The 24,888-nt window shown below is 40.5% G+C and overlaps 1 non-coding gene across 1 annotated transcript; it reads left to right on the top strand.

Moving 5' to 3' along the window:
- Nucleotides 1–305: 305 nt before the first annotated feature.
- LOC127133196 (small nucleolar RNA R71) lies at nucleotides 306–412 on the top strand. The gene has a single exon (XR_007807187.1). It is a non-coding gene; the product is annotated as a small nucleolar RNA R71 (small nucleolar RNA).
- Nucleotides 413–24,888: the final 24,476 nt, after the last annotated feature.

Raw genomic sequence — 24,888 nt, 5'->3', positions numbered from 1 at the left:
TTGCGGCAACCACGGTGGCTGGAGGTGATACATTTAAACTTTCAATTTTCTGGGCCAGAGCTTCCACTTTTGCATTAACATGATCAAGGCTACTTATCTCGTACATGCCACTTTTCGTTTGAGGTATCTCTACCATTGTTCGATCGCTTCCCCACTGATAATGGTTTTGGGCCATGCTTTTGATAAGTTGATAAGCATCGGCATAAGGTTTATCCATAAGCGCACCACCTGCGGCGGCGTCTATTGTTAACCTTGTGTTGTACAAGAGACCATTATAGAAGGTATGAATTACTAACCAGTCCTCTAAACCATGGTGTGGACAAAGTCTCATCATGTCTTTGTATCTTTCCCATGCTTCGAAAAGAGACTCGTTATCTTTCTGTTTAAATCCATTTATCTGGGCTCTCAACATAGCTGTTTTGCTTGGAGGAAAATATCGGGCAAGAAAGACTTTCTTCAACTCGTTCCATGTGGTGACTGAGTTGGAAGGAAGAGACTGAAGTCATCTTCTAGCTTTATCTCTTAACGAGAAGGGAAAAAGACGAAGTCGAATTGCCTCTGACGTGACACCATTAGCTTTAACAGTATCAGCGTATTGGACAAATACGGATAAATGAAGGTTTGGATCCTCAGTAGGATTTCCAGAGAATTGGTTATGTTGCACTGCCTGTAGCAGCGAAGGTTTAAGTTCGAAGTTGTTTGCTTCGATTGTGGGTGGAGCAATACTCAAATGCGGCTCATCTTGCGATGGAGCGGCGTAATCTCGAAGAGCACGAGCTGGTTCTGCCATCTCGGGTATCGGCGAAGGAAGAAGATTTTTGAGATCAGGAATTTCGATAGGAGGGAGATTGTTTGCAGCACCATATTCCCGAATTCGTCGTAAGACTAGGAGATATAGTTCAATGTCGTTGATTCGTAAGTAAAACGGCTCGCCTTGTGAGCGAGTGTGTGGCATACAAATCAACAAAAGAAAGGAAAAAAATAAAAAAAACCTTAGTCTCTACAGGGTAACAGAAGGGATACGATATCGACTAAATAAATGTCCCCGGCAACGGCGCCAAAAACTTGATCGCGACTTTATGAGTCGAATGGGGTACTAACTGCAAGTGCACAGTTCTATCTCGTAGTTTTAAAAGATATCGATCTCACAGGGACTTATGAATCGATATACCGTTTTCTAAGGTTACTTCGTAAAGCTAAGGCAGATGGTACTTTGATTGTTCGGGGGAAAAGTAAAACTAAGATTAGGTCTAAATTAAATATCAATTAAGCGGATATCGGTATGTAGTTCGTCGTAATTAGGGAATCTTCGTTGGTTTCTTGGTTTTAAAATAAATCTTTTCAGTAGACACTATTGATTAAAAGCCTTTTCTCAAACTCTCGCTCTGTTGAATAGGCCATGACTTTATATTAACATAGCTGTCACTTATTAGTTAAGTCCAAAATCACTTTTTGAAAACAATCGAATATATAGAAACTCTTTTTTAAGAAAATACTAACTGTTTAAACACCCTCGTCTCAAACTCTCGCTCTATTGACTTAGATTATATAATTAAACTTAAATGCTTAACTCTCGTCCTCAAATTTAACCTTTAAAAATACTTTTTGAAGAAGGTTAGAATTTAATTAACTCTAAAAATTGCTTTCGCCCTGATTTAGAATTAATGTCCAATTTACACTGTCCAGTTAAAAACTCAAACTTTCGTTCTATTGATTTTAACTTCTTTATGTCTTTTACTCTCGTACAAAAACTTTGGGATTAATGCTGTAAATTGAGGACATAAAAAGAGTGACTTTATTTTTAAATGAAATTAAACCAACTTAGTTTTGATTCCTTCATTCCGCTTACTTTACATACCGATATCTAAAATACTTAGCCGGACATGCTAAACAGGAGTAAACAATTATCCGGTTTAAATAAAACCATATCAGGCAAACAATATAAATAAACAGTAATGCAGGGCATATATAAATTAAAACAATAAATTAAAGAACCTGAATAATTAATAGCAATCTTGAACACTCCACCACAGGCCGGTTGGATTTGTTCTTGAATTCTTCAATCGGACAGGAAAATAAAAGCGAAGGAATAAGATTCTAAGATCTAACGTAAGGTTAGATCTAGTAAAAGATACACAATTGTGTAAAAAATTAATTTAGTGCTTAAACGATTTGCTGGAAAAGGAAATAAAAATTGCAAATAAAGTAGAAAGCTGTAGAAAAGTAATGCTGTAAAATATGCTTGCACGGCGGAAAGAGACGGGGAGCTTCAGGGTTGGCTAAAGGCAACTATTTATATTAGTCTACTTTGTAACGGTTTCCAAAAGTCCTTTCCGTAAATGGTCTTCACGTTCCAAAGGTCAAGCATAAGAATAGGCTTCAACGTGCCTCTGTTGCGCTTCTGGAGCCTAAAATATAGGAGAGGGGTGTTACGGGCGTCACACCATGTGTTACGCTCGTAACACAAGGTAGTAAGGTATGACGCTCGTCACACCTTGTGTGGCGGTCGCCACAGGTTCAGCGCTCCTGGCTTGTAATTGTTGGTTGGGCTTTTGCTTTCCTCATCTTTTTGCACCCCTTTTCTTCCTTTTTCACTTATGCTACAAATAAATTACCTGAGACAAATAAAAGGAAAAATACCAAGTAATATCGAATAAAATGAAATAAATCGAAACAAATAATAATATAATTTAATTAAATCGAGTCCAAAAATGTGATATTATTTCATGTTATCAGGGAGAAAATCCCAAAAAACACCCTGCTCAGGGGCAAAATCTCAACAGAAGCTCTGCTCGGGGGGAAACCTCAACAACGATCTGGAGAAAAAGGATACAGCCATGCCAGGAATATGAACAAATGTCCTACCCTGTTGGAAATCATGCCACCCTTGGGAGAGCACTGAGAAATTCTTAAGTATCCTTTTATCATTGTGAATGTTCACTTTGTTTAAAAACAACTTTGAAAAATTTGTTTGTTTAAAACAATGACATTTTATCAATTAAAACATGCAAAACATTTGTTGAATTGAAACAAATAAGAGTGCAAATAATTGGATAAAAGCTCAAATTTATTTGATGGGATGGTAGCCTGCGAATGGCAAGACTCCATAGATCTGTACAAATTTGAAATCGGTGATATATATTAGAAGAGGGCTACATTGAACATAATGACCATTTCTCTACCAATTTCAATCCGATGTATTTGAAGCTTCAGTTGACGATGACTGAGCGAGAATCTTCTGACGAAAAGACAGTTGTAGAACAAAAAGTCTTGTCAGGATGCAGTTACTTGCCAAATCCCTAATTTTTGCCTAGATTGCCCCAGGGTGAGGTACTCAATCTAGCGGGATGCAAATCCATTTTTTTTTCAAGTCTCTAAGTTTTGCCTGGATCACCCTTTCGGGTCATCCACCGAGACGCTCATTTTTGCCTAAGCTGCCCTTTCGGGTTTTCAACTTAGCGAGCTATTCTGTTTTTCTTTGCTCTTTTTTTTTTTAGGCAAAGTATTTCTTGACTGCATCTGAGTTCACAGGACGAGTGAAATCCTCCCCATCCATTGTTGTAAGTATCAAAGCACCGCCTGAAAAGGCTCTCTTGACAACATATGGACCTTCATAGTTTGGAGTCCACTTGCCCCTGGAATCGGGCGCGAAAGATAAGACTTTCTTGAGCACGAGGTCACCTTCTCGGAACACACGAGGCTTGACCTTCTTATCGAATGCTTTCTTCATTCTCTGCTGATATAACTGACCATGGCACATGGCAGTCAATTGCTTCTCTTCAATCAGATTCAACTGGTCATAACGACTATGAATCCATTCAGCATCAGTCAACTTGGCTTCCATCAAGACTCTCATTGATGGGATTTCCACCTCTACTGGGAACACAGCCTTCATGCCGTAAACAAGAGAAAAAGGGGTTTCCCCTGTTGAAGTGCGGACAGATGTATGATATCCATGCAAAGCGAATGGCAGCATTTCATGTCAATCTTTGTACGGGACTAACATCTTCTGGATAATTTTCTGGATATTCTTATTAGCAGCTTCAACAGCCCCATTCATCTTGGGTCTGTAAGGAGAGGAGTTATGGTGTGCAATCTTGAACTCAGCGCACAACTCTTCCATCATCTTATTATTCAAATTAGATCCATTATCAGTAATGATCTTATCAGGCACACCATAACGGCATATTAGCTGATTCTTGATAAACTTCACGACCACCTGCCTGGTCACATTCGCATATGATGCGGCTTCAACCCATTTGGTAAAGTAATCAATTGCTACGAGAATAAACCTGTGTCCGTTGGACGCTTTCGGTTCAATCATGCCGATCATGTCGATTCCCCACATAGAGAAAGGCCATGGTGATGAAATCACATTCAGAAGTGTCGGAGGAATATGAATCTTGTCCGCATAAATCTGACACTTGTGGCATTTCTTCACGTATTTGTAGCAGTCAGACTCCATTGTCAGCCAATAGTAGCCTGCTCTCAATATATTTCTAGCCATGGGATGTCCATTGGAATGAGTACCAAATGAACCCTCATGGACCTCAGTCATTAATAGGTTTGCTTCGTGTCTATCCACGCATCTGAGCAAAACCATGTCAAAATTTCTCTTATACAACACTTCACCACTGAGGTAGAAACTGCCTGACAACCTTCTCAGAGTTTTCCTATCTTTCATAGATGCCCTAGGCGGGTAAACCTGGTTCTGGAGGAGATTCTTGATATCAAAATACCAAGGCTTGTCATCATTCACTTCTTCAACTCCAAATACGTGAGCTGGTCTGTCCAAGCGCATCACAGTGATATTGGGAACTTCATTCCAATACTTGACTACAATCATTGAAGCAAGCGTAGCAAGAGCATCTGCCATCCGATTATCCTCTCGAGGGATATGATGAAAGTCAACTTCTATAAAGAACGTCGAAATCCTCCTCGCATAATCTCTGTATGGAATAAGACCAGGCTGATTCGTTTCCCATTCACCCTTGATCTGATTGACAACCAGGGCCGAATCACCATACACATCAAGATGCTTCATCCTTAGATCAATACACTCTTCTAATCCCATAATGCAGGCTTCGTACTCAGCCATATTATTCGTGCATTTGAAAGTTAGCCTTTCTGTAAACGGAATATGTGTGCCTTGAGGAGTAATGATTATTGCCCCAATTCCATTTCCGTACTGATTTACAGCACCATCAAACACCATCGTCCATCTGGAACCAGGTTTCGGACCTTCATCAAGTGTAGGCTCATCGCAATCTTTCATTTTCAAATACAGAATCTCCTCGTCTGGGATGTCGTACTGAACAGACTGATGATCTTCAATCGGCTGATGTGCCAAGTGGTCAGCCAAGATACTACCTTTGATAGCTTTCTGAGCTCGATACTCGATATCATACTCAGATAACAACATCTGCCAACGGGCAATTCTCCCAGTTAAAGCAGGCTTCTCGAAGATATACTTGATTGGATCCATTCTGGATATCAACCAAGTTGTATGATTTATCATGTACTGGCGTAGACGCTTAGCAGCCCAAGCCAAAGCACAACATGTCTTCTCAAGCATCGAGTATCGAGACTCACAATTAGTGAACTTCTTGCTCAGGTAGTAAATAGCATATTCTTTCTTCCCTGATTCGTCTTGCTGACCGAGTACACAACCCATCGAGTCTTCAAGAACAGTCAGATACACGATCAGAGGTCTTCCTTCTACAGGCGGAGACAAGATCGGAGGTTCAGACATATATTCTTTGATACTGTCGAAAGCTTTCTGGCAATCCTCGGTCCAATCATGAGACTGATCTTTCTGGAGGAGCTTGAATATCGGCGCACATGTGGCAGTCATGTGGGATATAAATCTGGAAATATAGTTCAAGCGACTAAGAAAACCTCGGACTTGCTTTTCAGTTTTGGGCGCAGGCATCTCTTGTATTTCTTTGACCTTTGCAGGATCAACCTCAATACCTCTTTCACTGACAACAAAACCCAATAACTTGCCAGAACGGACTCCAAATGTACATTTGTTCGAATTCAGACGAAGCTTGAACTTCCTCAGACGCTGAAAAAGCTTCAACAAATGCTCAACATGTTCCACTTCCGTTCGTGACTTAGCAATCATATCATCAACATAGACCTCTATCTCCTTGTGCATCATGTCATGAAACAAGGTAGTCATAGCTCGTTGATACGTGGCTCCGGGGTTCTTCAAACCGAAGGGCATCACTCGATAACAGAATGTTCCCCAAGGTGTGATGAATGTTGTCTTCTCCATATCCTTGGGTGCCATCTTGATTTGATTATATCCGGAAAATCCGTCCATAAATGAAAAGACTTTGAATTTAGCTGTATTATCTACTAACATATCAATGTGTGGTAGAGGCAAATCATCTTTTGGACTAGCTTTATTCAAATCTCTGTAATCAACACACATACGGACTTTTCCGTCTTTCTTAGGCACAGGCACAATGTTGGCCACCCATTGAGGATACGTGGAAGTCACCAGAAACCCCACATCAATTTGCTTCTGAACCTCCTCTTTGATCTTCACTGCCATATCTGGATGAGTTCTTCTGAGCTTCTGCTTCACAGGCACGCACTCAGACTTCAGCGGCAGGAAATGTTGCACAATATTTGTATCTAGACCCGGCATGTCTTCATACGACCAAGCAAAGATATCGGAATATTCTCGTAGCAAACTGATCAACCCCTTCTTGACATACTCTTCAAGGAGTGCCCCAATCTTCACCATTCAAACACAATCTTAAGACCCCAAGTTGACTGTTTCAAGATTCTCAAGATGCGGCTGAATGATCTTCTCTTCGTGCTCAAGAAGACGGGTAATCTCATCAGGAATCCCTTCAACATCATCTTCCTCTGCTTCGAATACAGGGAATTCAAAATTGGGAGATGGCGTTGGATCATTATGTTCAATGGGTTTTAGAATCAACCTGCATAATGATTTTGGTTAATGAAAAGCTTTAGAATTTAAACAAACAAATCATTATGCAGATGAAAAGATTGCTTTTATTCTTGTTTTTCAGGGTTTTTTTGTGATCACCAATTACATGCAAAAAGCAAAAAGTGAAAACAAATGGAAAAACAAATGTTTAACATGCATTTATTGGATGAAAATATCATTGTATATATGATGCCAACAATGTCATCACTTCTCCTTTTGGCATGGGAGAAGGGTTTTTAAACAAAGTGAACATATTACGCTGATCTATGAATGACTGTAGGAACATCCACAGCGACCCAATTGTGGCAGATCCCGCCAGGGATGACAAAATTGTCAGTATCCTCTGCATCCTCTTCCAAGATAGGAGCAGCTTCTTCACTCTGATCGGCGTGGATGAAACCTCCACTCTTGAACAACCCTTTGTTGTTGAAGACCCCAGAAGAATAGCCAATGCCAGCCCGGGATTTGTTGTCTTCAAGCTCGATCATCTTTCCTAGACCAGCAACTGCACCACATTCAATGGCCAGTTTCGCATCGCGATAGGAAGCAAATGAAGGAGACTTCTTCTCAATCGGCTCGGCTATAGACAAAGCTTGGAAAGGAGTTCCAACTTCATCCTCAGCATCAATGTATGAGAAAGAAGACAAGTGGCTAACCAGGAGAGCCTTTTCTCCCCCTACCACAACCAGTTTCTTGTTCTTAACGAATTTCAGCTTCTGGTGTAGGGTGGATGTCACAGCGCCAGCTTCGTGAATCCATGGTCTACCAAGGAGACAGCTATAAGATGGGTGGATATCCATAACCTGAAAGGTAACTTGGAAATCACTTGGTCCAATCTTGATTGGGAGATCAACTTCCCCAATCACAGTCTTACGCGACCCATCAAAAGCTTTCACAACAACACCACTTTGCCTCATGGGAGGCTCTTGATATGTCAATCTAGAGAGAGTGGTCTTCGGCAATACATTCAAAGATGACCCAGTGTCCACCAGCACGTTGGACATGGCGTCGCTCTTGCAATTCATGGATATATGTAAAGCCATGTTGTGGTCTCTTCCCTCCTCAGGGAGATCAGCGTCACAGAAACTTAATGTGTTGCAAGCAGTAATATTTGCAACAATGCTGTCAAACTGTTCAATAGTGACATCATGATCAACATAAGCCAAATCCAAAACTTTCTGCAGAGCCTCCCTATGGGGTTCTGAATTTAGAAGCAAGGATAACACGGAGATTTTGGACGGCATTTGTAGAAGCTGGTCTACAACGTTGTACTCACTCTTCTTGATGAGCCTCAACATCTCATCACAGTCTTCATTCACAATGCCACTAGGGCCAACAGAAGAAGTAGGAGTCCTTTGTACAGAGGAGGGTTTAACAACAGGTGTCGGGTTCGGAGGAGTAACCGCATTCCCAACCGGGCGCTCAACACAATCAGCTTTAGCCTGAGGCTTCGGTGCTGAAAACACGCGACCACTACGGGTCAACCCGCTCACATCAGCTATATTTACAACAGAGGATGAAGGCAAAGGCACTTCTTTCCCATCTTTAACAGCAACTGGATTATAGCGGAATGGAATTGCTTTATCAGATGAATAAGGCACAGGACCTGCAGGCTTGATAATCAGCGAAGGAGAAACCTTCTGCTTGCTACCATCATATCGGATGACAACAGGCTCAGGTATCTTGAACACAAGAGAAATCACATTCACCTCTGGTTCGTCTTCATCAACATTTCTGTTCTGAAGAATCTCAATATTCCCATCATCTAACAATTCTTGAAGCTCTCTACGCACTTGGCGACATCCTAATCTATTGACAGAGCAGATACGGCATTTGTCATGGTCGTGCTCCATATGACTGTAATCACACAGCAGACGATGCAACTCAACCAATGACTGTCGAATATGGCTTACATATTTGACCTTGTATTTGCCAGGGCAACCCTGGACCATGTTAACCTACTTCCCATGCTCGGGTAATGGGTTCTTCGTAACATTAGGGCCTGAGTCCTCAAAGCTCAGAATGCCACATCTCATAAGGTCTTGAACCTTAGTCTTCAAAGGAAAGCAGTTTTCCACATTGTGGCCGAGAGCACCCGAATGGTAAACACAATGCTGATCGGGCTTATACCACCATTGAGGGTTAGCAGTTATAGCCGGGGGATCCCTTAGAGTAATCAATTTCCGCTCTATCAAAGAGGGATACAACTCTGCATATGATACTGGAATCAGATCGAAGGTGTTCTTCTTCCTTTCATAACTCGGACCAGCTGGATTACTGTTGCGAGGCTGGTAAACCCGTTGCTGAGGGCGATGTTGTTGCTGATACTGTTGAGATGGTTGCTGATTATGCTGCTGATGCTGATTGTCTCTGAAAACAGGTGCTATGTGAGCCACCTGATGCTGGTTGCTGGCATGACGCACCGGCTTCCTCTTGGCAGAGGGTCTTCTGAATTTGATATGGGATTGCACAGCATGTGCCTCCCCATCTTTGTTCTTAGCAAACGCCCCATATCGCTTGCTAGAAGAGCCTTCATCTTTGGATAGACGTCCTTCACGGACTCCTTCCTCCAATCGCATCCCCATGTTCACCATTTCGGTGAAATCAGAGGGAGCGCTAGCAATCATTCGCTCGTAATAAAATGAACTCAAAGTCTTCAAAAAGATTTTGGTCATTTCCTTCTCTTCCAGCGGAGGAGTAATCTGAGCTTCCAGCTCTCGCCACCTCTGGGCGTACTCTTTAAATGTCTCTTTGTCCTTCTAGGACATGGCTCTGAGCTGATCCCGATCGGGAGCCATATCCATGTTGTATTTGTACTGCTTGACGAAGGCTTCGCCAAGATCATTGAAGGAACGGATGTTTGCACTATCCAGACTCATATACCATCTCAGTGCAGCACCGGATAAACTGTCTTGGAAATAATGAATCTGCAGCTGATCATTATCAGTTTGAGTAGACATTTTCCTGGCATACATAACCAGGTGGCTGAGAGGGCAGGTGTTCCCCTTATACTTCTCAAAGTCTGGGACTTTGAATTTGACGGGTATCTTCACACCGGGAACCAAACACAACTCGGCTGCAGACTTGCCGAACAAATCCTTTCCTCGAAGGGTCTTCAATTCCTTGCGGAGTTCAAGAAATTGGTCATTCATCGCATCCATCTTCTCATGAAAATCTGGGCCCTCAGACGGCTCAGAATGATAGATGGTGTCGTCTACCCTGGGAATGGTATGCACGACAGGAGGAGGCACAGCAAGGACCGGGCTAGATGCCGGCATCGAAGCAAATGTTGGTGCAGGAATATCAGGCATATAACCAGGAGGCATCCCCCACGGAAACCCGGGTGGCATGGTTGTTGGCACAAAATGGGCACTGGCAGTTGGCACTGTCGCAGACACAACCTCAGAGATAACAGTCCTCTGGGGAGGAGTTGCAGGTGGTGGAGACGACTGATTCTGAGCACCTAGAAATTGCTCCATCAGAGCGCTCATTATGACGACTTCTTCCTTCAGCTCACGATTCTCTTGTTCGAGATGATCCATTAATCTTGCAGAGTTGGCTCTGGTGTAGTACCGATGAGTCAGCTTGTCTTCAAGTTAAATGAAGAGCACAAAGTTAGGCCACAGACAAGAAGACCGGAACAAACACCTGCTTATGCAAATGATGCATGCAACGCTTGTGCACATGATTTGTTTTTATTTTCGACGGAACTTTAGGGTATTATTTGCAAAATTTTGAATATTACGCATTTTAATCGCATATGGAAAATATCTCATCAAATATATTTGAACAAAGAAGTACAGCATTGTCAATTATTACAAGAGAAAAGGAAAATAAACATCCTATGGATCCCTAGAAGCTCGGGATGCTGGAAGATAAGCTGCACGAAGCCTCTTGATCTCTCTCTCTCTCATATGCTGCTTCCATGCCCGCCTTATCTTTGGCGAGTCTGTCATACCTCCTTTTCCAGACTTTGGAAGACTGAGGAAGTAGAGAAGTCCAAGCATCATCAGGATCATCAATGACCTGATGCTCGAGAAACTCGATCAGAGCATCTTTCTCCTTAAGTTGTTGAAGCAACTCTTCTCTTTCACGGATACAGGCACGTGAAAGGTCTTCGTCTCTCAACTCCTCTACGCCTTGGTTAGGGAGGGTTGAAGGCCCAGCCGCAACCAAAGGTGTAGGTCTCGGATAATCATATGGCATAAGATACTCGGATGCTCTCTTCCTCACCCAAGTAGTATACGACTCCAAAGCAATGTAATTCTTCGGACCTAACTCACTTCTACCCTTCTTGTGAATCTTGCGCCAAGCGCGGACCATCCTTGCTTTCAGGCTTTGGGGATCTTTACCCTCCTGAAAGAACACACCTTCTAACAGAATGTTATTAGGTTTATCCTTTAGGGGGAACCCAAGCTGACGACGTGCTAATATAGGGTTGTAGCTAATCCCACCACCTGTACCAAGAAGAGGCACATTGGAGAATTCACCACAAGAATCAATGATCTGGACACCATCATATGCACGATCATACCAAGAGATATCACCATTACTGAGAGACATGAGTCTCGTAGACCACCGTAGACATCCCTTGTTTTCCTTGAAAGCAACCGTCTGAGGTAAGTGAGAAATAAACCACTTATACAACAGAGGCAAACAACACACAATAGCGCCACCACCCTTTGCATTCCTCAGATGCAAAGAGACATAGGTATCACCCAACAGAGTCGGAACAGGATTAAGAGCAGAAAAGATCCTAATAGCGTTCACATCCACAAATTTGTCGATGTTGGGGAACAATATCAATCCATAGATGAGAAGCACAAATATGGCTTCAAAGGCATCCTCACTCATGGCCTTCCCATACACGGTAGCTTGAGCGATGAGGAACTCAGAAGGGAGACCCTGAATTCCACCTTTGGTAGTCATATGAGCTTTAACCAAGGATTCATCTATGTGCAACATGTCTGCAATCTCTCAAGAAGTAGGAATACTCTCTAAGCCACTGAACGACACCTGATTCAGAATCGAAATACCCACAAGATGAGCATACTCCTCAAGGGTAGGCGACAGCTGAAAGTCTGGAAAAGAGAAGCAGTGATATAGAGGATCATAGAACTGTGCCAAAGTATTCATCAACCCTTCATCAACCTGAGTAGTCAGGAGAGGCAGAAGCTTCCCATAACGAGCTTTGAAACCCAAGGGATCTAATACATAAGATGTCAGATTCCTTAACTCTTTTAGATCGGGTTGTCTAAAGCTGTACTTCTTTGTATGCCTTTTTGGTCTTTCCATATCTGAAAATTTTGCAAATAAACCCCTTAAGTTCCTTGAAAATTTTCTTTTTCTGATGATATAGATGCAGATGAATGCATGAATGCATGAATGCAATAATCACACTCAAGGATCAAGCAAAGCACACCAGACAAAGGTCATGGGATGGTTCATATTATCCCTAATATCAATCATCCATTTTGGTGGATTATGGCTTTCACCTTATCGACACCCAAGTTCCATTGATATTAACGATATACGAATAGTTCAATCATCCTTAATATCAATCATCCATTTTGGTGGATTAGGTTTTCACCTTATCGACACCCAAGTTCCATTGATATTAAGGAGGTGTGAACGGATCAACCATGAATCACGGGTTTGTTGTGAGTCACGAGCATGGAGTCTCGGTTAAGAACCACCCAAAGGGAGTGTACTATGGTTTAAACCTGCCGAACATGTTCTACCAGAGGTTCCCATAGTCATCATCCCATCTTTCGAATATTATCAGAGGAACGAATACTCGTATTCCAAAAATATTCTCAAGAGAGACTCTTATGAGTGTAGTATCGCGTAACAATCGCATCAGATCTTACATTTGAACGACCTCCGCACTACATCCTAAAAATAGGCCAAGATGGGCTTGGTAAACTAAGGTCCTTAGCTTCTACGGCCCATATTAAAAGAATGATGCCTAACCACAAATAACTTGTGTGACATCATTAATCCAACATGACCTCCACCAAGTGAATGGACTCGCAAGTCAACTTGCTAAGGAATAACTCCACACAAGTCGAAGAGACTATGCCATTCCCCTATCATAGGGTGCACTCGAGTTCGGGTATAGAACTCATCTCACGGAGATCACCAAACAAGCAAGCAATTGATATATCAAGCAAATCAATCAATACAAACAATACAGTAATCCCAAACTTGCACAAAAATATGTCATAAACAATATATCACAACAATTGTGAAAAGTTGGCAAACCCACTAGGAAACTAGATCCCCAGCAGAGTCGGCACTTTTCTATAGCGGTGTATTCATCACTTTATGATTTATTGACTAAATCAAAAGCAAAGTATACAAAGATAGAGTCGCCACCGCACTTCTATTTATCCAAAGGAATGGCTAGAAAGTGAACAAAAGCCTAAGAAGTTTTACAAAGAAAACTAATAAAAGGGGTACAGAGATATGGGTAAGGGGGTAATTATGCAAAGGGAAGGTGTTAGGCACCCAATGCATCCTAGGTACTCCTAGGGAACCCTTTTCACAACTTGTTGTAAAAAGTCATAGTTTGTGAAATATTTATTGTGCAAACATTGATTGGGAAGATGAGAAAAGAATATACAATTTTTATTATTTTTGTGTTTGGATGGAAAGACCCATTGCCTACGTACCTTTACAGGATCAAAACCTCGTAGTTCGGCTAAAAGATTTCCAAAAAGCGAGTGAATTGATTTTAAACAAAAGCCCTAAGGTCTTTCATTATCCACGGGCGAAAACTCAACCTATACAACCACAAGTCCACCATGTGAGAACAACTTCAACTTGCTAGTGAGGGACCATGCCCTATAATAAGCAAGGAAGTCTTACAATTCAATCACTAAGGACAAAAGGTGAGATTCACATCAACCACTAAGATAATTGAGATCTATGGCCAATGTATGAAAACTTGATTAAAGAATGGACAAAGCCACAAAACAATTGAATGAGTGGAATTAGTCAATTAGAATTATTCACAAAAAGAAGTCAAAGTATGATATTAGATTCAATTCAGAAGAAGTATTGTGAAAATGAAGTTTGAAAATCAGAGGCTTAAGGCCTAGGTTTCTAGTTTTGAAAACAAGTGAGAATGTTTGCACAAAAGTTTTCCAGTTTGGGTTAACATGCAAATGGAGGTTGTAAGGGAACAAAAGGTGGGGATGAGGAGTAAAACTTCTTAGGAGTTCATCTCTTGAGATCATATGTAGATGATCCAAGTGATTCCTTTGGAATGGGCAACAAGCACAAAGCAAATGAGCAAGGTTCAAAATAAAGATGGAAACAGATGGCCAATAAATGGTCTTATATCCAACTCCACAACAAGAAACAAAATAGGAAACAAGTTGCCAATCAATGGTCTTATACCTGACTCCACAAAATGATCTCAGGAAACAGATAGCCAATCAATTGTCTTACATCTGACTCCTCACAAGACAAAAATAGGAAGTGGAGTGCCAATCAATGGTCTTATGTCCACCTCCACAAAACAAAGATGGAAACCAGATGCCAATCAATGGACTTACACTAGCCTCACAAAGCAAAGAAAACAAATGCCATAAGCAAGAGGAAACAAGTTGCCAATAAATGGTCTTACACTCGACTCCCAGGAAATGGAATGCCAATCAATGGTCTTAGTTCCAACTCCTACCAGATCACAGGAAACAAATGCCAATAGTTGGACTTACAATTGACTCCTCAATGGACAAAACAAAATGTCACAAAGTATGAACAATGATCATGAAATGATATACAATTAATGCTCAAAGATGAAAACAATGCACAGAGGCACACACAAACAATTATGCACAAATGGACAAACAAGCAAACAAACAGTCAATTATCACACACTATACACAATCAATAGGCTCAAGCAAGGTTGGGCTTTAGTCAAGGGGTCATATCAACCTCGACAAACAAGCCAAATACTGGAATGGGTAGTCAGGCTCTTAACCTCTAACATTGAGAGTTAGGGTGAGCAGATGAAATGGAGATGAGGGTTAGGCCTCATAGCTCTTAACCCGGCCTGGGTGAGCTTGAATCAAAGAATGTGTGGGAGTCCAGAATGAGGAATTGTATTCCACAATGACTGACTCTATGTACAAGATTTTGGATTTTTTATTCAAAGTGCATCAACACATGGTGTGAGCAAAATGAAAGACTCAACTGAATAGTAGGGGATGGATTACACATCCCTTTTATCTGCCAATTGCCTCATAAGAGGACTTAACCATCTTGGCACAAAATTAAACAAACAAAGACATGGCCTCTTAAGGAGGGCTTCAGACAGGTGCTTGCCAAAATAACATGACAGGTCTTCCAGACTACATGGAGATTAAGGAAAATACCTAAGTGGTATGCCAACCACAAGCAAAGCAAAGCAACTCAAATAGTGAGTCAAAGCTACTAAAGTACTTGTAAGAAAATCAAACAAGTCAATATTTACATTCAGACAAATCAAACAATCAACAACAGTCAAACAACCAATCATTAAACAACAATGGTGCAAGGCATAAGGTGCAAGCAAACTAAATTGATTCACCATCCAAAAGACCTACAAAACAGCAAGGTTGGTCAACCAAGATAATTTTTATCTCAAGTGATGAGATCATATCAACCAATGTGGCTAATTGCTTTGAAACCTGAAATACACAACTCAAAATGTGAGTCCAACCCCTAAGGCAAAGCCTAGGGTCAAAAGTGAGGCAAAAAGTCAAAACAGGAGCTGAAATTCAACAAAAAGCTCAATTAATCAATCATGAACATATCCTAAAAAGGATCAAGTCAAAAACATCAAGCAAGGGCATGTAATGATCAAGAGAAGTCAAAGACAATTTCAAAGCTCACAAATGATCATCATGAATCAAAATTCCATATTAAAACAGAAATGACTCAAACAATTCTGGAAATTTTTATGAGCATACAACACATCCAATACAATCATCATACCAAAAATCATAAACAGAGAAGCTCATTTGATATGGAAATAAAATTGCATAAGCTAGACATCCAATTGTGTGACACAAATTGTCACACCATACCAACATGTGCATAAAACAGAAATGGCAAATGATAAAAATGCACAATCAATCCTCAGACATCCATCAACATGTTAGGAATCATCATGCAAAATTTTATGGCATTTGGATCAATATCAAGCATTTCTCAATGGAAAGGACAAGGCAATGTCACATATGCACACATGTTCAAAGAAACTAGCACTATTAAATATCCAGCCATGCACAACTCCATAAATTTGCATAAAAAAATAGAAGACAATCACATGATCATGTAGCAAAAAACCTGGAATTATTTGGATCATTTTGCAATTTATTATGAATTTTTGAATGTTGGAAAAAAAATTGAAATAAAATGAAATAAGCATATGTCAAAATAGAGGGAAAGGGATAAATGGAAATGAAATATGAAAATATGCAGCATGCTGGAATCGAAGTGTGTGCGCGCCTGAACCAGCCAAAACCATAGCGCTGGTACGCGTATGGTACGCGTAATGTCAAAACGCAGCAGGCTGTACGCGTATGGTACGCGTATGGCGCGCGGAGGTTTCCACCGTCTTCTTCGCGAAGACGGTGGCGCTACAGTGCATGCACTTAATTTTTTTTCCAGAATTCAACAACCAGCACACCAAACGAAAGCTCATGCAATGTAGGTTCAAAATATATCATTATCTCACATCAATTCATCATGTATCAAGAGAATCGAATGAAAACATTTTGATCTATCAAACTTTAAACACATATATCTCACTCAATAATCATCCGTTTTCAATTCTAAAAGCATCAGCAAGATCAGCATTCCAAGATCTACACTAACATGTCAATGGATTGAAGAATTAGAGATTCGAGTTTTTACCTCTTGAAGAGCAGAACAATAAAACCAGCGATTCAAGCTCCTAAAGTGTCCAGATCCACTCCTATATTGATGACTTGAAGCTTTATGAAGAAATTGGAGCTTGTAGTGGCTTAGATCTTGATTAATTTTCCACTTCCGTCTTCATGAGTTTGCTTGGAGTATGCTTGATTTCTGCTTGAATTCAATGATCCAATGCTTGATTCTTCATCCACTACACTCAATAATCCAGAATATGGAAGAAAAATGCTATGCTATGTGGAGAATTTTCAAGTTTTGATTGAGAGAAAATTTTGGAGGGAAAAATTTCTAGATCTAAAAATGGTGAATCCCCTTGAAATTCTGTTAGGATTTGTATTTATATGATGTGCTAATCACCTCTTAATCAAAATTAAACATGGTTTAGTTAAGATTAAGTGAAAATAAGGTGTTTGGCAAATTTTGGAAAATTGTTGGTGCATGGAGCATGCATACGTGAACAGTAACCAATGCATGATTAAATTCACTTAAAATCATTTTTCCAACACAATGGCAATGGTAAATAGCTCCCATGATGCACCAATTTCAAATTTGTCATTTTCCCTCCAAAATGATCATGAATATGCAAATGACCATATGATGCAATTTCGTGCAATGTGATGAATGAGTTGGAAAGTTAATGTCATGAGAAGAATTATGCAAAAAGGAGCACTCGATTTGGAGTTATGAGTCAAAAGATATGGCCTTTTGAAGTTCCATGCACACTTGGCAATGATTGGATCATATCTCCTCAACCATTCATCAGATGCTCATGATCTTAGACTTTTTGGAAATGGGAGAGAGAGATCTTCAACTTTCATGTTGGACAAAAATTCATTTGAAGCTTCTTTGATGTTGGAAAGTTGAGTTGAAGTTGGACAAAAAACTTTCCATTTTTGGAAACTTGAAATTATAGGTTACTTTCCATTTTTGGAAATTTTTGTACTGGCTTCAAATTCTTCAACCTTGATCTTTGGTATGATGAATAAGCATTGTTGGAACATGAGTGGGATGAAGAAATTCAATTTCCACATTCAAAAAACCACAGTTGACTTTCAGTTGACTGGCACAGGCCCTCAGATGACCTGAAAATGTTCTGATGAACTTGGGCCTCAACCACCTGGGGAATTTGCTCCAAAATGGACCTATAGCTCAAATATGCTCAATACAATGATCACATGATCCAAATCTCAAAGAAAACCTCATCTCTTGCATAAAGGATTCACTTGAATTGCCTTGACCTGTTGACTGCTTAAGCTGCAAGACAAATGTTAGATGACATATTTTTGTACATTTGGTTAGTGATTAAAAGAAAAGCAATGATATACAAATGCAAGCAATGCTTGGTGACCAAGAATCACTCTCAAGAAATATCCCACCCACAGGGAAGGAAGCAAGGTGCCCAATGATCCTTGAGGCGATGCAATGTTATGATATGATGCCATGAGGGATCTTAGGGACAAAATTGGGGTCTTACAAGGTCCACGAACAATACACAACATCCGGTACTACATCTCAAGAGAGAAAGCCAGGACAACAAAGATCTCTGCAGGGGAAGGAGCACTAATCATTCTAGTTGCGAAAATGATCATGGCGACTTCACCGGGGAAACTATCAAAGGGAATGATGGATCCTTGTGGGGGAACAACAACCGGAAGCTTCCAAGGGTCAACCAAATATTATCCCTACCCAGGATCTTATCTGCTGAGGAGAAAAGGGAGTTGCATACGTTTAACACACACTCTGTTCAGGAGAGGAAACCATAAAAGGTTTCGGAGGAAGAGGATACCAACATGCCAGGAATATGAACAAATTTCTTACCCTGTCGAGAATCCTACCATCCTTGGGAGAGCACTGAAGACGTCCCCAGTATCCCTTCATCATTGTGAATGTTCACTTTGTTTAAAAACAAATTATGAAAACTTTAAACAATGATATTTCTCAATTAAAACATGCAAAACATTTTTTAAATAGAAACAAATAAGAGTGTAAATAATTGGATAAAGGCTCAAAATTTATTTGATGGAATGGTAGTCTGCAAATGGCAAGACTCCATGGATCTTTACAATTTTGAAATTGGTGATTTATATTAGAAAAGGGGCTACATTGAACATAATGACCATTTCTCCACCAATTCTGAATCCGATGTATTTGAAGCTTTGGTTGATGATGATTGAGCGAGAATCTCGAACGGATGACAGTTTGTAGAACAGAGTCTTGTCAGGATGCAGTTACTTGCCAAATCCCAATTTTTTTGCCTAGATTGCCCCAGGGTGAGGTACTCAATCTAGCGGGATACATATATTCAATTTTTTATGTCTCTAATTTTTGCCTGGATCGCCCTTTCGGGTTTTCAATCCACCGAGACGCTCATTTTTGCCTAAGCCGCCCTTTCGGGTTTTCAACTTAGCGAGCTATTCTGTTTTTATTTTTAGGCGAAGTATTTGTTGACTACATCTGAATTCACAGGACGAGTGAAATCCTCCCCATCCATAGTTGTAAGTATCAATGCACTGCCTGAAAAGGCTCTCTTAACAACATATGGGCCTTCATAGTTTGGAGTCCACTTGCCCCTGGAATCGGGCGCGAAAGACAAGACTTTCTTGAGCACAAGGTCACCCTCTCAGAACACACGAAGCTTGACCTTCTTATCAAAGGCTTTCTTCATCCTTTGCTGATATAACTGGCCATGGCACATGGCAGTCAATCTCTTTTCTTCTATCAAATTCAATTGGTCATAACGACTCTGAACCCATTCAGCATCAGTCAACTTGGCTTCCATCAAGACTCTCATTGTTGGGATCTCCACCTCTACTGGGATTACAGCCTCCATGCCGTAAACAAGCGAGAAAGGGGTTGCCCCTATTGAAGTGCGGACAGAAGTACGATATCCATGTAAAGCAAATGGCAGCATCTCATGCCAATCTTTGTATGTAACAACCATCTTCTGTATAATTTTCTTGATAGTCTTATTAGCAGCTTCAACAGCCCCATTCATCTTGGGTCTGTAAGGAGAAGAATTATGATGTGCTATCTTGAACTCACTACACAGCTCTTTCATCATTCTGTTGTTCAAGTTTGATCCATTATCAGTAATGATCTTATCTGGCACACCATACCGGCATATGAGTTGATTCTTGATGAACTTCACGACCACCTGCCTGGTCACGTTTGCATACGATGCCGCTTCAACCCACTTGGTGAAATAAGCAATTGCTACGAGAATAAATCTGTGACCGTTGGACGCTTTTGGCTCTATCATGCCAATCATGTCGATTCCCACATAGAGAAAGGCCATGGTGATGAAATCACATTCAGAAGTGTCAGAGGAATATGAATCTTATCCGCATTGATCTGACACTTATGGCATTTTTTCACATATTTGCAGCAGTTAAACTCCATTGTCAGCCAATAGTAGCCTGCTCTCAACATCTTTCTAGCCATGGCATGTCCATTGGAATGTGTACCAAATGAACCCTCATGGACCTCAGTCATTAACAGGTCTGCTTCGTGTCTATCCACGCATCTGAGCAGCACCATGTCAAAATTTCTCTTATAAAGTACATCACCATTGAGGTAGAAACTTCCTGACAATCTCCTCAAAGTTTTCCTATCTTTCACAGATGCCCCAGGCGGGTAAATCTGGATCTGAAGAAAACATTTGATATCATAATACCACGGCTTATCATCTTGTACCTCCTCTACTGCAAATACATGAGTTGGTCTGTCCAAGCGCATTACAGTGATATTGGGGACTTCATTCCAAAGTCTTACCACAATCATTGAAGCAAGTGTAGTGAGAGCGTCTACCATCTGATTTTCATCTCGAGGAATATGATGGAAGTCAACCTCAGTAAAGAACGTTAAAATCCTCCTCGCATAATCCCTATATGGAATGAGGCCGGGATGATTCGTTTCCCATTCACCCTTAATCTGATTAACAACGAGGGCCGAATCACCATAAACATCAAGATGCTTGATCCTAAGATCAATACACTCTTCCAATCCCATGATACAGGCCTCGTATTCAGCCATATTGTTCGTGCATTTGAAAGTTAGCCTTGCTGTAAAAGGAAAATATGTGCCTTGAGGAATAATAATCACTGCCCCAATACCATTTCCATACTGATTCACAACGCCATCAAATACCATACTCCATCTAGAACCAGGCTCTGGCCCTTCATCGAGCGTAGGCTCATCGCAATCTTTCATTTTCAAATACAGAATCTCCTCATCTGGGAAGTCATACTGAACTGACTGATAATCTTCGATCGGTTGATGTGCCAAGTGGTCTGCCAGAATACTACCTTTAATAGCCTTCTGCGCCTGATACTCAATATCATATTCAGATAACAACATCTGCCAACGGGAAATCCTCCCTGTTAAAGCAGACTTCTCAAAGATATACTTGATTGGATCCATTTTGGATATCAACCAAGTCGTATGATTCAACATATACTGGCGTAAGCGCTTAGCAGCCCAAGCCAAAGCAGAGCATGTCTTCTCAAGCATTTAGTATCGAGACTCACAATCAGTAAACTTCTTGTAAAGACAAAGAGTCAGACAACATACGATCGCAAGTTTCGATGATGACAAAGGACCATCATGCACGTCTACAAACAAATGCAACACATTACCCATCATATCCTTTTCTACGTTTGTCTAAATCCATTATAATCATTAAAAACATGTGGACAAAGTGTGATCATGACGAAATGCATGAAAATCACAAAACACAGTTTTTGTGCAGATTTGAAGGCTTTGAGTCGACCATAGGGGTCAGCTCAAAGCTCACGGGTCAGCGCGAAGCTCAACCCAACTGAAGAAGGTCAGCGCATGATGCCTTGCGTCGACCATAAGGGTCGGCGCATACCTCACGGGTCAGCGCAAAACTCCTTTGAGTCGACCATAAGTCAGCGCTTAGCATAATGATGCTATCCTGGCTCAGCGCATGGAACAATGGGTCGACCATAGGGGTCGGCGCATCACTCACGGCTCAGCGCACGCCGACCTATGGTCGACCGCTCGCGCGCAAACTCAGTTTTCTGAGTTATTTCAACTGTTTGAAATTCTGTTATGTTTGATTGGTTTGTCAGTTACTATATATAGAAGTTAAAACACTTCTATTAACCAACATTTGTCAAAATTCGTATTCAAGTGTTCAAGGAAACAAGAAAGAGTGAAAAAGGTGTCAAAGATTCATCATCTTCATCTTCAACAGTTCACAATACATCAACTGCACACAATAACTTTTGATGTGATTCGTGATAGATTGAAGGTGATAAGGTTCGTAGCTGCGATTGGAGAATCGGGTTCGAGTTGAAGTCTGTGGCAGGTTCTTTCTTGAATAAAACCATTAGGGTTTTATCCTCTAATACCGGTTCGTGTTTTGGGGGTTTTTGGACGAATTGCTTCATTAACATTCAGCTGAGCGAAGGTGACTGATAAGAGAATGTCTTCATCAGTTTAGTAGCGGATTCGGTGTTTGTGTTGTGAAGGATTCGGGTTTGATTCGTTTGTGTTTGAGATCAGCCGGGCCGAGGGTTTGAAGAACGGAAAATTCTTCAACAAAGGGGCTGGAATCGGAGGTCTAGCATCAACGATCAAAGGTCTTGATTCATCTTGAATCAAGGAGCAAGGATAAGAAGTATCATTCAACACATTGGAAGTTTTGTTGTTTACATACTTTGCAATCCTTGTATAAACGATTAAATCTCACAGGTGATATCTAATTAATCATCTCAATTCTATTTTTAGAATTGAGGGCAGACGTACCCCGAAGCGAGGACGGCGGGGGAACTGCCTCATCAAATCTCTGTCTTCTTTAATTCTCTGCATAATCTGTTTTTCAGCTTAAAGTTTAAGTGATTTTAGTTTAAGCAATTTTCACCAAACGTTGATACAAGTTGAGTAAGAGATTAAAACTACTGTTTGAATACTAAGTACAATAATATATTGTACTAGGCTAAATTGAATTACTTACTCAACTCAAATATCACTTGGAGTGCTTATGCACACAAAGTGTTTGTAAATTTGCTTAAGCCAAAGTTGTCTTAAGTTTACATCAGTCTCATTTGGTATTTTGATTCATTGCAACTAGGCTTGCTAGTAAGTGAATTATATCTTTGATTGTGCAATTGGTGTAGTGACTTGTATTTCAATTTGTCTCTAATCCATTAGCTTAACGCATATCCGGTTTTCCAATAACGGTTCGTTTTAGACTAAAATTTTCCTCGGCCGCTTCCGCATTTAAAACAAATTTTTAAAACCAATTTTCATTTAAATTGGTAGCGCCGACTCAAGTTTTAATTGGGATCTATTCAACCCCCCCTTCTAGATCCGTGCCATAGTCTAACAAGTGGTATCAGGAGCTCCGGTTCACTCCGTGCTTCAAAATACAACGTTGATATAAAATGGCTAACGAACCTAAAGGGGCTTACAATAGAGCTCCCGTTTTCAATGGTGAAAATTATAGTTATTGGAAAGACTGTATGCGGGTGCACATAAATTCCATAGATAGAAAAATATGGAATGTTATTCTCAATGGTCCAATTCAAATAACCATGACCAATGAGAACAACGAAGTTGTGCCTAAGCCCGAAGCACAATGGACCGATGATGATGAAAATAAATACAATTATGATTGGAAAGCCAAAAATATCCTAATCTCCGCATTAGGTGTAGATGAATACTATCGTGTATCCCATTGTCCTACTGCTAAGGCCATGTGGGATTCACTACAAATTGCCCATGAGGGGACGAATGATGTTAAATTGGCTAGAATCAATACACTAACACAAGAGTTTGATCTCTTTTTCATGGAGCAAGGGGAAACCATTGCCGACATGCAAAAGAGATTCACTTATCTCATCAATCGATTACATTCACTTGGTAGGCCTGTTTCCAATGATATTGCTACTAATAAGATCTTAAGATGTCTTAACAGGGAATGGCAGCCGAAAGTGACCGCCATAAAAGAGGCAAATGATCTTACCACATTGGACTTGACAACATTGTTCGGTAAACTACAAGAGCACGAACAAGTTCTCTTAAGCCTGGAACAACACGAAAAGAAAGACAAGAAAGACAAAGCAAAGGTGAGTGAAAAGAAATCAATAGCTCTAAAGACTTCCTCCTCAAAGTCTCAAGTAAAAGAGCAAAGTGATTATTCATCAACTGACGAAGAAGAAGAGGACAAGAGTGAAGATATGGGACTGTTCGTCAAACGCTACAACCGTTACGTGAGAAAGAACGGCATCCAACATTCCGAGAAGAACTTAGTAAACTTCCGGAAGCAATCTAGGTTCTCCAAAAATGATGATTCAAAAGGAAAAACAACTAGAGGGTCGTGCTATAAGTGTGGAAAGCCAGGTCACTACAAACCGGACTGTCCGATGAACAAAAAGACAAAAGAAAAAGACTCATACAAATCACACAAGAAACCATCAAAGCCAAGGAGAGCATACATCGCTTGGGAAAGCGATAGCGACTCCTCTGATGATGAAAGCTCTAGTGATGAAGATGAAAATGCAAATCTATGTCTTTCTGCTCATCAAAAGAACAAAAAGAAACAGGTACGACATGCTAAATATGAAAAATCCTCTAGTATGTCTCATAATGAACTGCAAACTGCTTTTGATACTTTACACTATGAAGCAAAAGAAGCCTTTAAAAGGCTTGCCTCAAATAAGAAAAATTTTTCTCATCTGGAACATAAAATTCAAGAATCCGAACGGAAACTTGAGGCTCTTAAAGCTTCTATAGTGGAAAGCACAAAAACAAGTTATGAGGACCTTAAAAGTAGAATGATGAACTTTGGGTGTGATACTTGTTACATTTGGCAAGGTGAAGTAAGAAACCTAAAAGCCAAACTTGACAAGGCTCTTGAGCCCAAGATTACTTTTGCTATCAACAAATCTAATTTTCGAAAAAGTATGGTTAATCCATATCAAAAATATAAATATGTTATAAAAGATGAAGATAGCAAAAGCAATCCA

The sequence above is a fragment of the Lathyrus oleraceus genome, chromosome 3 (assembly GCF_024323335.1).
Source record: "Lathyrus oleraceus cultivar Zhongwan6 chromosome 3, CAAS_Psat_ZW6_1.0, whole genome shotgun sequence".
NCBI lineage: Eukaryota > Viridiplantae > Streptophyta > Magnoliopsida > Fabales > Fabaceae > Lathyrus > Lathyrus oleraceus.
This window is presented reverse-complemented; position numbering and strand designations above follow the sequence as displayed.